The following is an 18,678-nucleotide window of genomic DNA, read 5'->3' on the forward strand; positions in this document are numbered from 1 at the left end:
AATGGTGATGGATTAAACCCAGATCAGTTGACTGGGGGTGAGTGTTTGATTTGTTCAAACGCTCCGTCCATCATCCCCTTTTGTATCGCTTTGTTCACCCTAAGTGTGGCAGGGTATGCTCAGACGTGAGTCCTTTGTTCACTTGGCCACTGGATTCAAGATAGCCTGGCTGATGAGGATTATGAATCCGAAACCGGTTCCAGGATGCTTGTTTCCGGTCCAGGGAAGACATGGCTTGGCAGTTCGGGCTGGACTGTTCCCATGAGGCACAGGGTCAGACTGATTTGCATATAGCCATGTCTGAACTGGGGTGGCTGAGTGAACTAAAGAATGGTGATGGATTAAACCCAGATCAGTTGAGTGGGGGTGAGTGTACCCTCTGTTTTGCCTTTTTTGCCTTCTCTTTTGCAATGTTCTGCTTGTTTCTCTGCCAGTGTTTGAGGTGCTTATTTTCTCATTATATAATGAGATGGGGGGCTGCGGTAATTTCGATGGGGGAGGTAGGTCGCGCGGCCCACTTCTCCATGCTGATTTCCCAATTTTGACCCTGAGACTCCATTTCCCGGGGCCCGGCCTTATTTCAATGGGGGAGGGGAGCCCCCATCCACAGTCCAATTTTAGCCCCAGCAACCGCATCCGATGGGGCCCGACCTTCAAATTCTGGGTGCCCTGGAGTCAACAGAGTTGGGGACTGTGGGGAAGCCTGAATTCCCATGCATCCCCTGCCAGCTCACCGCCTTCTGTGGGAGCTGGCATTGCTCTTACACACAGGGAGCTGCTAAACATCCAGCTCCCTGTGTGTGAAAGCAATCCTTTCATCTGTTGCCCTGTCCGCATGACAGCGGTAAGGAAAACAGCTCAAATCTCCGCTCTCAGCAAGCGGGAGCAGTTTCACAGCTCTTGCTTGCTGGGAGCAGAGTTTGTGTTTGCTCTGACTTGACGGGAGCTGTCAAAGCTCCTGCCAAGTCAGAGAAACAGCTATGTCCTGGGGGAGGGTTCCTTTGGACATAGCTTGAGCTGGCCTGGGGAGGGGGGGCGCTGCCCAGGGCCAAATATGACTTGAGGAGGGGGGGTCGCGTGGCCCCCTCCTTTGTTGTTAAGGGGCTGGCTCACGGGAGGTGGTCCTTAGGGCCATATATGGCCCAGGAGAGGGAAAGCGCAATATGTTTGCCCCGGGGAGGTGGAGATCCCCAGGGCATGGGGATTCCAAAACCCCTCCGATTTCTTGGTCGAGGGAGGTGGTGGTCCCAGGGGCCCGGGGGGGGTGGGGGGGTCCACATAACCCCCCAGCACAATTTTTTTAATTAAGGCTGGGAAGGTGGCGGTCCCTGTAACATCAATAAGCCCCAGGAGTGGGGGCCTTTGTTCTCCCCCTTTATTAAAATTCCCCGAGACCTGACCCACCTGGGGGCCGATTATTAACAAAGCACGGGAATCTGCGATTCATTTAAAAAATTTAAAAAAAAACATTTTCTGCAGGATCCGCAGATCCTGACGAAAATTGTAAAAAAACATACTTTTTGGGGGCCTGCAGGGTCCCTGTCGTATCCTCACCCACCACCCCAAGAGGCCTGGTGCTAAACACTGGCGGAGCCGGTCTGTCAGGTGCCCTAGCGCAAGTGGGAAATGCCTCTCTTTCGCTGCTGTTTGAACAGTGAAATACAGAAGTAATCAGAATTTGGATGGCCTCTTGGGCCCCTGTGCCACTGCACTTGCTGCACCAAAGGAAGCTCCTCCTCTGGCGCTAATGAGTACATTAAATACTGCCGAGCAGTAATGCCAATGTTTAAGCAATCATTTCAGCAGAGCTGCATTCTATTAACTCCAGTAATTCCTACACAATGAGAGCCACAGCCTGCTGCTGACATCAGGCTGAGTGCTGCTCTGGCTTTCCCACCATTTGCCCCCTACAAACAGAGGGGAAAGGATGCACCCCCAGTGAGGAAAAATGTACTGCAATGTAATGTTCTTACTCCTACATTTAGGGATTCTTACCAATACGGAAAAGAGGAACACACAGTGCCATGGTTTATAAAGTTCTGGTGCTAATGTTTACCAGTAAAAGAAGATTCAATCGACTGTTCTTCTGCCCTTTTTACCCAACCAGAGGACACCGATGTCTCAGCCACTGCCCTTGCTTGCCCCTCTGATTAGTTGGGCCGGTCACAGGAGGCCCTATGGGTGCTGATCTTTTTATGATTAAAAACCTTAATCCTAGCCTTGGCAGGTACCGCGTCGCAGAAAACAGAGCCCCGGAGGTGAAAAACATTTGTGCTAATTCCTCTCGAGCGAGTGCAAGGCCGTGTCCGCCAAGCTGCATTGTCATGTAATCTTGCTACATATAGCCATCCACGCCTGCCTTGGTCATGCGCCCCGGGTAAGATTTTGCCTACATAAAACGTACATTTATAAGGTGCAATCAGCATTGCACTGATTTTACATCCTCGGGCCAGGCGTGCACATAAAAGCCCAGAATAACAAAGGAGGGATATGCGTTGCCTTTGTGCTGGGCAGCAGGGGGCGTCAACAGACCTGTGTGCAAACACGGAGAGTGTGTATTATTGCAGTTGGCCGTGGCTCCCCACCATTTTTCTACCGGTGGGTGGGGGTATGTACTTCCTGTTGTCTGCTGGAATCTGGGGACCACGGTTCGATCCCCGGCTCCGGCGGCAGGTTAGCCCAGCACCATGTGACTCTGGGCAATAGCTCGCTTAATCTTCCCGACGGCCCCCCAGCGCCTAGAGACCCTTACGGGTGATTGTGCGCTTTACAAATGTGGACTTTACTTTACTTTACTTACTTCCTTAAACTAATTGGGACGCAATGAAGGTATTATAATGGTTGGAATGCTTGAATTATTAATCTCATCCACTCTCAATCACTTTGGCTGCCATTTACAGTCCACACAAATGTGTCCCGTACTTTAAATAAATGTATTAAGACGTTTGTATGGGCAGGCAAAATACCTCATCTCACATCGGCAAGAACTCCCCCCTACGCTCCCCCCAACGCTGCGGCTGCAATTTCCCAAATCGTGTGCGCTAGGGTGACCAACTGGCATAGGTGCACATTCAGGACAGTGAGTGTAAAAATTCAGGACAAAGGGACTAAATTCAGGACAAAAATTCAGGACAAAAGGTCAAAATTCAGGACAAAACTTCGGGACAAAAGGTACGTTTTACAGACACGTCAGGGGTGGTCGTGCAATAGTATATAAGTAAGTAAAATAACAGCCACCTAAGTGCAAGTCTAAATAAGTTTATATTAGGTTGAGACAGTCATGCACTTCACGGTTTTTCAGTATGCCCGCAGCTTGCTACCTTAGACGATTCAAAATTTGCATCTCGCTCCAGCAGGTACATTATCCACCAGACAATGGTCAACTGCACCTGAATATAAGTGAGGCCGCTTTTATTGTTGATTGAAAACTACTGGATATACAAGGAACTTTGCAGTGCCAGCCCCCAGTGACAAACCCCCCTCTCCTTTCCAGCCTTCCAGGGAAACATCCGATGCCCGGTTCAGCCAGTTCGGCCTTACTACCACCCTCCAATGGTGCCCCTCATCTTTACTTAGACGTTCTCTCATGTGTATTTAATTTCTTTTATAGTGTTGCTCATCCCAAGTATGTAGGGCAGGGTGTCGGATTGTGTTACATCACACACACATTATATAGAGACAATGACTCATATTAACATAAAAGTCAATGTATAGGAAATGGTACTTAAGATAATGGGTGCTACAAGGTGTAATCATTCTTTCATCATTCATTCAGTCTTTCGCCATTAATTCTGTCCTTCCATCTGTGTGCCCATCTATATCCAAACATATTTAACCATTTGCAAACCAATCCACCATACATCCGTCCGTCCATCATTTCACTCATCCATCCCTCCTTCGGCCCTTTCACTCATCCATCCATTATTCATCTACCCACCCTTTCTGTACCGTCATCCATCCATCCACTCTTCCACCCAGCCATCCATTCACTTACTCATCCATCCACCCATTCACTTACTCATCCATTCGCCCATTCACTTACTCATCCATCCACCCATTCACTTACTCATCCATCCGCCCAGTCATTTATCCTTCCACCCATTCACCATTTCAGTCATTCATCCTCCCTTTCTCTCTCATCCCCCTTTCACTATCCATCCATCTACCCACCCATCTACTCATCCATTCATGAATCCATCCATTGATCCTATTACTCATCGATCCTTTCACTCATCCAGCCATCCGTTCACTCATCCAGCCATCCGTTTCTCTTCCATCCACCCTTTCACTTCACTCATCTATATATCCTTTTGTCCATCTACCCCCTTTCACTCACTCATCAATCCTTACATCCACCCTTTCACTCATCCATCCATTCACCATTTCACTTATCAATTCATCTATCCACCCATTCACTTGCACATCATCTACCCTTTCATTCATCCATCCATCCTTTCACACACCCATCCACCAATTCACTCGCCCATCAGCTGCCCTTTCACTCATCCATCCATCCTTTCACACACCCATCCACCCTTTTACCCATCCATCTACCCTTCTACCCATATACATCCATCTATTTACCTTTTCTTTCATCCATACTTCCACTCATTCACTCATCCATCCATCCTTTCATTATCTATCCATTCCCCCCTTTTATTCAGGCATTCATCCTTTCAGTAATCCATCCAGCCATTCAGACATTCCTGCACTTATTTACTCACCCACCTTTTCACATTATGAGCTGAGCCTTTGTCTGCAGAGTCGCAGACAGAAGAGGCCTATCAAGAACGAACTACAGCAAGGGGTGGGGTGGTGGGGAGTTCACTATGCCCCTGCACATAGGCAGACTGAAAACGTAGAAGTCATGAGTCACACATGATGCACAGTGCCAGGACGTGAGGTGACTGTGACATGGTGTTGTTTCCAGGGCTTTAAGTGGTGTAAAAAAACTGGGGGATCTCTTCAAAGGGGGTGTTGGATGTAATTAAGAGCGCAGTTTAAAACACCTAGGCTAAAAATCTGCTCTTAGCATAGTGTGCTGCCCGACTGGTATTATGTTATTTCTGTCCTTGCATCCAGATATATAATACATCAAGTATCATTACACCAACAACAAGCCAGGACTATTGGCTTTGTCAATGGTTGCTAGTTCCTTAAAATAAAAAAGCAGCAACCATGGCTTTGTTGGATATAATACTGAAAATACTTCAGTTCGAAAATGACGAGACAGAGAAAGAACGATAACTTGTTCTTTTTAACTTGTTTCACAGGCTTCTTTAAATGAAGTGTTCTCTCACGTTGCAGCATGGGCGGTTTACTTTTTATCAAACAGAATGCCCTTCTGTACCCTGGGGCAGTTGGAGGCCGCCACATGCTTGAACACCCCCAGACTGCCCCATTGACATTCTGTATGTGGCAATTAGCGGCAAACAGAATGACAATGGGCGGGAGGGGCTGCTGTTGTGCTCCAAGAGGCGTGCGAGGCGGCTCCATCAGCGGGGGGTGAGGCCTCTCACAGGGGAGCAGCGCTGCTCCCTGTGATGGCCAAAATGACAGACAAAAGGTGTACAGACGCTCCGTGAAATTTAAGGATGGTTGGTCACCCAAGTGTGCGCGGCGCCCCTGGCACCTCATTACGGCGCACCGGGGTGCTGCGGCGCACAGTTTGGGAACCACTGTATTATTGTAATAATAAATGATTGAGGTTTTCTAAAGCAAGATATATATTTTTTTTTTTACTATTCACCTCATGATTTTTGGGGAACAGGTCTGACAGGTCTGATAGTTGGTGAGACGCTGGGGATCTGTGCAGCTGCATAGAGGAGATACTTACTCTTTCTAGGAGACGCTGGGAGCTGAAACTGCTGCCGCCGGTAAAAACGCCACCGGTAAAAACGCCTGGACTGTAAACCATCCAACGCGGAGCTTGATCTGGGTAAACCGAGCGGCAGCAGCTGCGACTTGTCTTGTCTTCTGCTTCTTGTCTTCTGCTGCCGAATTAAAAAGGAATCCAAAGGGAGGCCGGCGGCAGGCAGTAGGGGGTTGCTGACGGCGACTCTACCCAGTACCTACAACAGCGAACAGTTACAGGCGAGTTAACCACAAGGTGAGGTTGACATTACTCCTGACCCCCGGGCCCCTGGCCCTCGGCCTCGAGCGGACTGTGAGAGTGAGAGAGGCAGAGGGGTAGAGAGGGGTTGACTGAGGCACGAGCGCAGCGGCCGTTAGAGGCTGCTGCTGAGTAAGAGCCCGGGGGACTGTCAAGGCAGAAACCGACTAGGTCTGTTCTTGCTCGTGACAACCCCTGTGTGCTCCGCTTGTGTTCTGCTCCTGGTCCCCCTCCCCCCCGCTCCCTTGAGTGCTTTGGGAGCCTGGGTGCATATTATTAGCTAAATTTAGCCACCAATAAGTCTTGGCGTGCTGGAGTGCTGGAGATTTGAGAGGAGTGGAGTCACAGAGCTGCTGAGCCACATCTGCTGCAGCAGTCATAGTGGTGAAAGAGCGCTGCCAGAGAAAGCTGCTGCGGTGGCAGGGTACACCTGAATGAAGATTGTGGGGACGACAGGTGGCAGATGAACAGGTGAAACGCAACCTTGTCCCCAAAAGGTCCCTAAAGGGTCTAGGGTAAACGACAAGACAAAGATAAAGTTATTGATAAAGTTACTGATAAGCCAGGCAACACAAGGCTTAGTAACGTTGGGTTTTATCATGAGGTCTGGCAAAGTGAGGAAGACACCGGGGGACAAGATTTCAGCCTCTCGAAGTGCTCTTAAACAGAAAAGATTGGAAAAGTTGAACTCGACCAAAGCAAATAGTTCTAAACAGAATCCACTTATCTCACCAATTGCCTCCCTCTTTGAAAAGTCTATTCAAAACAAAAACTCGCCTAGTACGCGATTCCAGTTTTTGAAAGGTCCAGGGGGTGTTTTGTTCTCATCAACGGAAGGAGTCCTGGGCCTATCAACACCTATAGTTCCAACAATGGAGATTATCCCAGGGGGGCCAGCGGCGGCTATGTCAATCAAAGCCGTTTTGACACAAGACACAATAACCAACCTTGGTGATACGGATGAACCCTTTAAAAATATTAGTCTAACGGAGAGTCCAGGGCAGACTGAAAAAACTAAAAACCTCTGTGGGAGAAACCGTGAAGTCCTAACAGCAGCATTGGTACATACAACCCCATTGCCATCACTAAATCTGCAGTCTCCGAAACTGTCAATAACAACTTATCCAAGCCAAGTATTACCAGCCACAAAAGAGTCTGCAAATATGGTGGAATTAAAAAACTCTGATCTGATGGAGTTGGCAGGCGACAAAAGCAAATGTGAGAATGAGTCGGCCAAACGCCCCTCGGAGAAAGGGGAGAAAGGGGAGTTAGAGGAGGTTGGAGTGATTGAGAGAGACAATGTTAATAAGCACTTGTCCAGTGATTATCCTACTGAACACTTACAGAAATTAATGGGACATGGGGGGCCCCCATTGACAATAATCAATACCAATAATAAGGACCCAATAAAAGAGGAATCCATGACTAAAACACAATTGGATATGGCCTTTGTGAATCTGGTTGCCCCTCTTCTAAAAGCCTTGCAAACATCGGCAAAAACAATGATAATGCAATCTGATAAGTTGGATATCCAAATCGACTTAATGAATATTATAGCATCAAATATAGCAGGGATAAATACAAAGTTGGACAACCTGAATAACCTGATTAAAAGAGCACAAGCCCATACATATCAGTCACAACCCTCTTGCCCCTGTGGCCCTGTTTTGGACAAATTGAGCTCTCTCCCTATTATCCTCGAACAGATTTTAACCTTAAACCAAAGCTTGATTAATGCAGATCAGACGCTGGACAGTGCAAGCAGCTCTAAACTTGATGAAAACTTATCGATTGATGAAAAACCCTCAAACATGATGAGCCCCAACGTGGACAAAAAGGCCATGGTCAGGATCAAAATTAACGAGGTAGCAAATAAAACGGTTTTGTTAGACTCTAGTAGTAACGAGATCACAAAGCCAAGGTTATCCAAGAGACAAAGGAAAAAAGAGAGGAAAGCTCGAAACAAGAAAAGTGAGGTGGCTTCAAATAAGAGATATGGAGTATATCCTATTTTTGCGAACTTGAACCAAGGTCTATCAAAAATTGTTGACAAAAGTGGAAGTAACACGGATACTTCAGTAAATGAAGATATGAATACTAAAGGTAACTTAGTGTCCGAAAAAGCGTGTAAAAACTTTGAGAAAACAGTCACTGTTACCAAATCTCTGCAAGTTAAAAAAATACAGCATAATAAGATGGTTGGTACAAATCAATCAATCAATCAATCGCGCACCGCAGATCCAGCCATACAGTGTAACATTATGGGTACTAAGTGTATGGAGCCTGAAGTAAAGTATAAGAGTAAGCCCATTGAAGCCATTGCCCACGGCACAGATAAGGGAGAAGAGGAAGGATGCCAACAACTTAATGGCAATTCTGTGAAATTTATACCAGCTAAGTTACAGGTTGATGGTCACTCAACAGACAAAATTACTCCTCTAGAAGGTTCAAATAAACTCGCACAAATGTCAGTGGATAGCGACGAATGTCAAAGGGCAATTTCAGCTTCCTCCATACAATCAATAGAGCTTGCAACCGTAACTAGAGAGGATCGATTGATCCATGAGCGTCAAAGACTGGATGCGGAGCATAGTGCCCTGGCCGAGAAAACATGGAAATTCTGTGTAAAGAATCCATAGAGTACTCAGGTAAATATGGAATCAGGCATCCCTAAGCAGTCAGTCAATCACAAAGCTGGATTGGAGCTGCACAAAATAATCTGGTCACCAGAGTACAAGTCTCAGGGGGCACATGACATATTAAATAGGAGCAACATTTTGAAGTTATTGACGGAATTTGAAGACCTAAAGGTTATTAGTACAGACGATCTTGAGCGGGTTCAATTTCTTAAGGGAACGACTGATGCTGCAGCAAAACAAACCTTGACAACTTGGAAATCAACACAAATAGCAGAAGCAATTATGGGGAAAGTCGATATCTTTCAATCATGGGGCATCCAGTTATCGCATCAAATTTCCCCACGCTACCCTGCTCCATTGAAGAGGCAGGGTGGAGTTCAACATTCCCTGAAAATGGACGATGTATCTTTAAATAATATAAAAAAAACAGTATACTCAATATTATTTAATGCTAAGGGTAGAAGTGAACCTATGCCAGAACATGAAGAAATAAAACGGGGAAATGGGGAATCAGACAATTCCACAGATAATTGGAAATGGCTCCCTGGTATGTTGAATGAAAAAAGAAAGGTCTGACCAATTGAATGGAAACCGAAACAAGACACCAAAAAGGATATACATGTGGTATCCTGGAATATTGCTGGTGCAAAGCGTTTACTGGAGGGAGGCTTTCCATTGGACGAATGGCAAGGTTGTGATATAATTGCTCTACAAGAAACCTGGCTACGAGAAGAAATTGCCCTTGCCGGGTTCATACACCATAGTGTAGCAGCAGAAAAATGTAAGATCTACGGCCGGGCCATAGGTGGACTTTCAGTATACGTGTCTTCATCCCTAAAGATTAATTCAGAACAATTACAGTCACCAGATTCAAGTATTCAGCTAATCAAACTAACAGATTACAATAATACCAATCCAATAGTCCTTGTAAATTATTACACACAACCGAAAATTAAGAAAAAAAAGTTAAAGAACGAGATATTGTGCAAAGTCATCACGAACTTACGCTCGATTGAACCACTAGCTGATATAATAATCACTGGTGACTTTAATTCCAACCTGATCCTAACTCTGGTAGAGGATGATAAACTAACAATTGATAATGCATACTGGGGTGTTCCCGAACAGATACAAAGTAGTGTAGGAACACAAAAGGACAAACAGGCAATCCAATTAGTGACCGAGTTAGAGTTCCTTGGGCTGCGTGTACTGAACGGGAGATTCCCGGAAGATCAACCCCCCAGTAAAACATACGTTGGTCCTTTCTCACAATCCACCTTGGACTTTACAATGGTTAGTCTTTCAATCTTTCCCTTGGTAACTAGCTTTCAAATCGAGTTTACAGTGCTGAGTGACCATGCAATGCAACACATCATATTTAACCTTAACAAGGAAAGATTGCAATCGTCATATATATTGAAAGGTCAGTTGAACTCTGTTAACTTGAAACTTATAAATTGGACCAACACAAACGAACAAGAGTGGGATACAACAATGAAGGAAACATTGTCAAAGATTGGGAATGTCCCAAATGCGATCCAAGGATGGTCTCTTTTTCTGTCAAAATTAAAACAAAAAATGAAGTTGCCTGTCATAAAATCCAGCAATGAAGGTCCATGGAGTAAGCTCCCGAAAGAGCTGCAAGATCTGAGAAAACAACTTCGAAAAGCCCAAAAGAAGTTAAAGTCGGCAGACCCTGTTACAAACCAATGGGCCAGCTTCCGTGCTCAGCGAAAGGAATATAAAAATATGATCTGGAAACTTAAAAGGTTAACAAATGATAGTTTTTGGTCAAAAATAATTTATAGTTCAAAATTACAGAACACAAATACATTTTGGCAAACTATAAATCAATTAACAAGACCCCGTAACGTCTTAACTTCAAATGTGCAGGAATCAGAGTGGGCATAGTTCCTTGCTTCAAAATTTACGGACACCACGTTGAAAAGCTACTGTAGTGAACTTTGTCCAAAAAGTCCAAAACCAATATGCCCCGCAGAATATCAAGTGAGCCAATCGAGAACTAATAAAAACGGTAATGACCTGAGTACAGACTTTCAGACCAATCTATACACAGCGGAAGAGATAATTAAAATTATTAAAAGAGCAAAATCAAATGGGGCGCCAGGCCCGAATGGCATTCCACAAGCTGTGTACAAATATTCACCGGAATTTTGGGGGCCTTGCCTGGCCGAACTGTACTCAGATGTCCAAAATTTAAACCAAGTCCCAGAAAGCTGGCAAGGATCAATATTCATGCCAATTTATAAAGGTGGTGAAAGATCCAAACCGAACAACTATCGTCTAATAGCGTTGCAGGATGTTGAGGCAAAATATTTTGCAACACTACTTCTAAACGATCTGGTTACCTGGTCGAATGAAAAAGAGCTGATCCCCATTAATCAAACGGGGTTCAGGAAGGGGATTGGAACTATTGCCAACATCCTATCTATCACCATGATTGCGGAGAAGTGTATGAGTAAAAAGCAGGAACTAAACATGTGTTACGTCGATCTTCAGGCGGCGTTTGACAGTGTCGATCGTAATTTATTGTGGATGAAATTGAGAGCATGGGCCATTCCGGAAAGTATTTTAAGGGGTTTGCTCCTATTTTATTCGGATACATAGTCACAAGTGAAAATAGGTGATGGCACCCGGCTATCGAGAAAAGTCCCTACAACGATAGGTCTCAAACAGGGATGTGTTCTCGCGCCTCATTTATTTAATCTCTTCATCTCGGATCTACCGGGGCTATTGAATAGTTGCAATGCTCATCCGCCGAAACTAGGTGATTTACAGCTCAACCATCTGGCCTATGCCGATGACATAGTGCTTATGAGTTTAACGAAGGTGGGTCTAACCAGACTAGTAAACGAACTTTCGGTTTACTTGCTGGCAAATAAACTGGCCTTAAACATCGCAAAAACAAAAACTATGCTGATAACCAATCACCGCGGAGCACATCACGCTATTTGGTTAAAAGGAAAACCATTAGAGAAAGTTTCAGCATACAAATACCTGGGCTTCTACCTTGATGATAAGCTTAATTTAAAAGAACAGAAGAAATATTTGACTCAAAGAGCGGGAGCCTTGATATTTGGTTTAAGTAAGTTGTCAAAAAAACTGGAAGGTCCATCACTCAAACCCTTATTAACTGTGATGGCCAACAAAGTTCTCCAAACCCTGACCTATGCAAGTGTGGCAATGCACGGAACGGATGCGGACCTATTGAATAGTTTAACAACCAAAATTTATAAAAAAGGTTCTACGATTACCCAGTATGGCATCACCAGCGCAAATGCGACTCGAATTTGGATTAAAAAATGAAGCCCTGGGCAGACTATACTCATACATTAAGATGTGGTATCAAATAAAGCAAAAAGCAGTTAATAACAATCTCAATACCTATTTATGGCAAGAACTTCAATCCCAAAAAAAATCCAAAGCCAATCAATTCCTTATGTATGCTTTGGAGGCCACAAGCTTAAAAACTTTATGGGATACAAATTTGTCATTTACTTTATTAAAACAGATTTTAAATAAAGCAGCTAAACTTCATTCACTTGTTTTGGATAAAGAAATTTTTTCTCATCGTTCGCACTCTTGGACTGTAATAAATGGCTATAAGACACTGACACCGGCACTGTATTTGGAAACAACTTACTCCATTTTTATTAAAAGAAAGCTGATGTCATTGAGATTTGGTAACTTTCCAACATTAGCTGATGAACCAGCCTGGAAACGGCAGGTAGCTGTCTCATGTCGTTTGTGTGGCAGCTCCAAAGAAGATCTTATACATATAATTTGCCATTGTAAGACGCTGTCTAAGGAACGGTCATATTATTTAAAGAGTAGTTTTCAGATTAAGAAGTTGCGAACATGTAGATCTGCTATTATTGGATGCCTGGACATAACTGCTCCTCGGTTACATTGTAAGCTGGTGAAGTTCTTGCAGGCATTTGAGAAAAGCATTAAACACCATGAAGATATGTAACGCTAACGATATGAACTATTGCACAATGATGTAAATATTGGTCGGAAATCTTTGAGTTTTACTTTTTGCCTTATAATAGATGTTTTATTGTTAATTTTAACGTAATTTTATAAAACAAAACAAAACATTTTCTTTATAAAATGGATGGGTTTTTATCTAGTAAATTGTTATGGTTTTAATTAACTGAACAATAAAGTTTATTATTATTATTAATGCAAGATATGAGTCTTCGTGCACAAGAATGTGAGGGTGGGGAGTTAGATGGGAGAAAAAGCCAGACAAAGTAGAAAATAAAGTGAGAGAGGCCGGGTTGGATGTGTGACAAAAAAGTAGAGGAGAGATGAGGGTAGGATAAAAGGCTGGATATAGGGAAAATGGGTGGAAAAAATGGCAGTGAGTTAGTATCTAGGCCCATTAAAAAATCTTATCTCGACAATCATCTTCTTAATATACCCGAGGGCTGACAGCTGCCTGGCTGTAATAGAGTGGTACAAAAGGGGGTGGTGATGGACGGAGCATCTGAACCAATCAAACACTCACACCCAGTCAAAAGATCTGGGTTTGATCCATCACCGTTCTTTAGCCCACTCTGCCACCCCAGTTCAGACATGGCTATATGCAAATCAGTCTGACCCTGTGCCTCATGGGAACAGTCCAGCCCGAACTGCCAAGCTAAGCCTTCCCTGGACCGGAAACAAGCTTCCGAGGACCGGTTTCTGGCATTACAGCCGTCTTCAGCCCGGCTTGCTTGAATCCAGTGGCAAAGTGAGCAAGGGACTCACGTCTGAGCATACCCTGCCACACTTATGGCGGCCAAAGCGGTACAAAAGGGGGTGGTGATGGACGGAGCATCTGAACCAATCAAACACTCACACCCAGTCAAAAGATCTGGGTTGAATTCATCACCGTTCTTTAGCCCACTCTGCCACCCCAGTTCAGACATGGCTATATGCAAATCAGTCTGACCCTGTGCCTCATGGGAACAGTCCAGCCCGAACTGCCAAGCCATGCCTTCCCTGGACCGAAAACAAGCTTCCGAGGACCGGTTTCTGGCATTACAGCCGTGTTCAGCCCGGCTTGCTTGAATCCAGTGGCAAAGTGAGCAAGGGACTCACGTCTGAGCATACCCTACCACACTTATGGCGACCAAAAGCGGTACAAAAGGGGGTGGTGATGGACGGAGCATCTGAACCAATCAAACACTCACACCCAGTCAAAAGATCTGGGTTGAATCCATCACCGTTCTTTAGCCCACTCTGCCACCCCAGTTCAGACATGGCTATATGCAAATCAGTCTGACCCTGTGCCTCATGGGAACAGTCCAGCCCGAACTGCCAAGCCATGCCTTCCCTGGACCGAAAACAAGTTTCCGAGGACCGGTTTCTGGCATTACAGCCGTCTTCAGCCCGGCTTGCTTGAATCCAGTGGCAAAGTGAGCAAGGGACTCTTGTCTGAGCATACCCTGCCACACTTATGGCGGCCAAAAGCGGTACAAAAGGGGGTGGTGATGGACGGAGCATCTGAACCAATCAAACACTCACACCCAGTCAAAAGATCTGGGTTGAATCCATCACCGTTCTTTAGCCCACTCTGCCACCCAGTTCAGACATGGCTATATGCAAATCAGTCTGACCCTGTGCCTCATGGGAACAGTCCAGCCCGAACTGCCAAGCCATGCCTTCCCTGGACCGGAAACAAGCTTCCGAGGACCGGTTTCTGGCATTACAGCCGTCTTCAGCCCGGCTTAGTTGAATCCAGTGGCAAAGTGAGCAAGGGACTCACGTCTGAGCATACCCTGCCACACTTATGGCGGCCAAAAGCGGTACAAAAGTGGGTGGTGATGGACGGAGCATCTGAACCAATCAAACACTCAAACCCAGTCAAAAGATCTGGGTTGAATCCATCACCGTTCTTTAGCCCACTCTGCCACCCCAGTTCAGACATTGCTATATGCAAATCAGTCTGACCCTGTGCCTCATGGGAACAGTCCAGCCCGAACTGCCAAGCCATGCCTTCCCTGGACCGGAAACAAGCTTCCGAGGACCGGTTTCTGGCATTACAGCCGTCTTCAGCCCGGCTTGCTTGAATCCAGTGGCAAAGTGAGCAAGGGACTCACGTCTGAGCATACCCTGCCACACTTATGGTGGCCAAAGCGGTATAAAAGGGGGTGGTGATGGACGGAGCATCTGAACCAATCAAACACTCACACCCAGTCAAAAGATCTGGGTTGAATCCATCACCGTTCTTTAGCCCACTCTGCCACCCCAGTTCAGATTTGGCTATATGCAAATCAGTCTGACCCTGTGCCTCATGGGAACAGTCCAGCCCGAACTGCCAAGCCATGCCTTCCCTGGACCGGAAACAAGCTTCCGAGGACCGGTTTCTGGCATTACTGCCGTCTTCAGCCCGGCTTGCTTGAATCCAGTGGCAAAGTGAGCAAGGGACTCACGTCTGAGCATACCCTGCCACACTTATGGCAGCCAAAAGCGGTACAAAAGGGGGTGGTGACTGGTGATGGACGGAGCATCTGAACCAATCAAACACTCACACCCAGTCAAAAGATCTGGGTTGAATTCATCACCGTTCTTTAGCCCACTCTGCCACCCCAGTTCAGACATGGCTATATGCAAATCAGTCTGACCCTGTGCCTCATGGGAACAGTCCAGCCCGAACTGCCAAGCCATGCCTTCCCTGGACCGAAAACAAGTTTCCGAGGACCGGTTTCTGGCATTACAGCCGTCTTCAGCCCGGCTTGCTTGAATCCAGTGGCAAAGTGAGCAAGGTACTCACGTCTGAGCATACCCTGCCACACTTATGGCGGCCAAAAGCGGTACAAAAGGGGGTGGTGATGGACGGAGCATCTGAACCAATCAAACACTCACACCCAGTCAAAATATCTGGGTTGAATCCATCACCGTTCTTTAGCCCACTCTGCCACCCCAGTTCAGACATGGCAATATGCAAATCAGTCTGACCCTGTACCTCATGGGAACAGTCCAGCCCGAACTGCCAAGCCATGCCTTCCCTGGACCGGAAACAAGCTTCCGAGGACCGGTTTCTGGCATTACAGCCGTCTTCAGCCCGGCTTGCTTGAATCCAGTGGCAAAGTGAGCAAGGGACTCTTGTCTGAGCATACCCTGCCACACTTATGGCGGCCAAAAGCGGTACAAAAGGGGGTGGTGATGGACGGAGCATCTGAACCAATCAAACACTCACACCCAGTCAAAAGATCTGGGTTGAATCCATCACCGTTCTTTAGCCCACTCTGCCACCCAGTTCAGACATGGCTATATGCAAATTAGTCTGACCCTGTGCCTCATGGGAACAGTCCAGCCCGAACTGCCAAGCCATGCCTTCCCTGGACCGGAAACAAGCTTCCGAGGACCGGTTTCTGGCATTACAGCCGTCTTCAGCCCGGCTTAGTTGAATCCAGTGGCAAAGTGAGCAAGGGACTCACGTCTGAGCATACCCTGCCACACTTATGGCGGCCAAAAGCGGTACAAAAGTGGGTGGTGATGGACGGAGCATCTGAACCAATCAAACACTCAAACCCAGTCAAAAGATCTGGGTTGAATCCATCACCGTTCTTTAGCCCACTCTGCCACCCCAGTTCAGACATTGCTATATGCAAATCAGTCTGACCCTGTGCCTCATGGGAACAGTCCAGCCCGAACTGCCAAGCCATGCCTTCCCTGGACCGGAAACAAGCTTCCGAGGACCGGTTTCTGGCATTACAGCCGTCTTCAGCCCGGCTTGCTTGAATCCAGTGGCAAAGTGAGCAAGGGACTCACGTCTGAGCATACCCTGCCACACTTATGGTGGCCAAAAGCGGTACAAAAGGGGGTGGTGATGGACGGAGCATCTGAACCAATCAAACACTCACACCCAGTCAAAAGATCTGGGTTGAATCCATCACCGTTCTTTAGCCCACTCTGCCACCCCAGTTCAGACTTGGCTATATGCAAATCAGTCTGACCCTGTGCCTCATGGGAACAGTCCAGCCCGAACTGCCAAGCCATGCCTTCCCTGGACCGGAAACAAGCTTCCGAGGACCGGTTTCTGGCATTACAGCCGTCTTCAGCCCGGCTTGCTTGAATCCAGTGGCAAAGTGAGCAAGGGACTCACGTCTGAGCATACCCTGCCACACTTATGGCAGCCAAAAGCGGTACAAAAGGGGGTGGTGATGGACGGAGCATCTGAACCAATCAAACACTCACACCCAGTCAAAAGATCTGGGTTGAATCCATCACCGTTCTTTAGCCCACTCTGCCACCCCAGTTCAGACATGGCTATATGCAAATCAGTCTGACCCTGTGCCTCATGGGAACAGTCCAGCCCGAACTGCCAAGCCATGCCTTCCCTGGACCGGAAACAAGCTTCCGAGGACCGGTTTCTGGCATTACAGCCGTCTTCAGCCCGGCTTGCTTGAATCCAGTGGCAAAGTGAACAAGGGACTCACGCCTGAGCATACCCTGCCACACTTATGGCGGCCAAAGCGGTACAAAAGGGGGTGGTGATGGACGGAGCATCTGAACCAATCAAACACTCACACCCAGTCAAAAGATCTGGGTTGAATTCATCACCGTTCTTTAGCCCACTCTGCCACCCCAGTTCAGACATGGCTATATGCAAATCAGTCGTACCCTGTGCCTCATGGGAACACTCCAGCCCGAACTGCCAAGCCATGCCTTCCCTGGACCGTAAACAAGCTTCCGAGGACCGGTTTCTGGCATTACAGCCGTGTTCAGCCCGACTTGCTTGAATCCAGTGGCAAAGTGAGCAAGGGACTCACGTCTGAGCATACCCTACCACACTTATGGCGGCCAAAAGCGGTACAAAAGGGGGTGGTGATGGACGGAGCATCTGAACCAATCAAACACTCACACCCAGTCAAAAGATCTGGGTTGAATCCATCACCGTTCTTTAGCCCACTCTGCCACCCCAGTTCAGACATGGCTATATGCAAATCAGTCTGACCCTGTGCCTCATGGGAACAGTCCAGCCCGAACTGCCAAGCCATGCCTTCCCTGGACCGAAAACAAGTTTCCGAGAACCGGTTTCTGGCATTACAGCCGTCTTCAGCCCGGCTTGCTTGAATCCAGTGGCAAAGTGAGCAAGGGACTCACGTCTGAGCATACCCTGCCACACTTATGGCGGCCAAAAGCGGTACAAAAAGGGGTGGTGATGGACGGAGCATCTGAACCAATCAACACTCACTCCCAGTCAAAATATCTGGGTTGAATCCATCACCGTTCTTTAGCCCACTCTGCCACCCCAGTTCAGACATGGCAATATGCAAATCAGTCTGACCCTGTGCCTCATGGGAACAGTCCAGCCCGAACTGCCAAGCCATGCCTTCCCTGGACCGGAAACAAGCTTCCGAGGACCGGTTTCTGGCATTACAGCCGTCTTCAGCCCGGCTTGCTTGAATCCAGTGGCAAAGTGAGCAAGGGACTCTTGTCTGAGCATACCCTGCCACACTTATGGCGGCCAAAAGCGGTACAAAAGGGGGTGGTGATGGACGGAGCATCTGAACCAATCAAACACTCACACCCAGTCAAAAGATCTGGGTTGAATCCATCACCGTTCTTTAGCCCACTCTGCCACCCAGTTCAGACATGGCTATATGCAAATCAGTCTGACCCTGTGCCTCATGGGAACAGTCCAGACCGAACTGCCAAGCCATGCCTTCCCTGGACCGGAAACAAGCTTCCGAGGACCGGTTTCTGGCATTACAGCCGTCTTCAGCCCGGCTTAGTTGAATCCAGTGGCAAAGTGAGCAAGGGACTCACGTCTGAGCATACCCTGCAACACTTATGGCGGCCAAAAGCGGTACAAAAGTGGGTGGTGATGGACGGAGCATCTGAACCAATCAAACACTCAAACCCAGTCAAAAGATCTGGGTTGAATCCATCACCGTTCTTTAGCCCACT

The 18,678-nt window shown here is 46.9% G+C and overlaps 1 protein-coding gene across 1 annotated transcript in view; it reads left to right on the plus strand.

Moving 5' to 3' along the window:
* Positions 1 to 18,678, plus strand: part of LTBP1 (latent transforming growth factor beta binding protein 1) — a 1,223,697-nt gene that overhangs the window by 904,768 nt on the left and 300,251 nt on the right. The window lies entirely within an intron of this gene.

Source organism: Lissotriton helveticus, chromosome 6, assembly GCF_964261635.1.
Source record: "Lissotriton helveticus chromosome 6, aLisHel1.1, whole genome shotgun sequence".
NCBI classification, from domain to species: domain Eukaryota; kingdom Metazoa; phylum Chordata; class Amphibia; order Caudata; family Salamandridae; genus Lissotriton; species Lissotriton helveticus.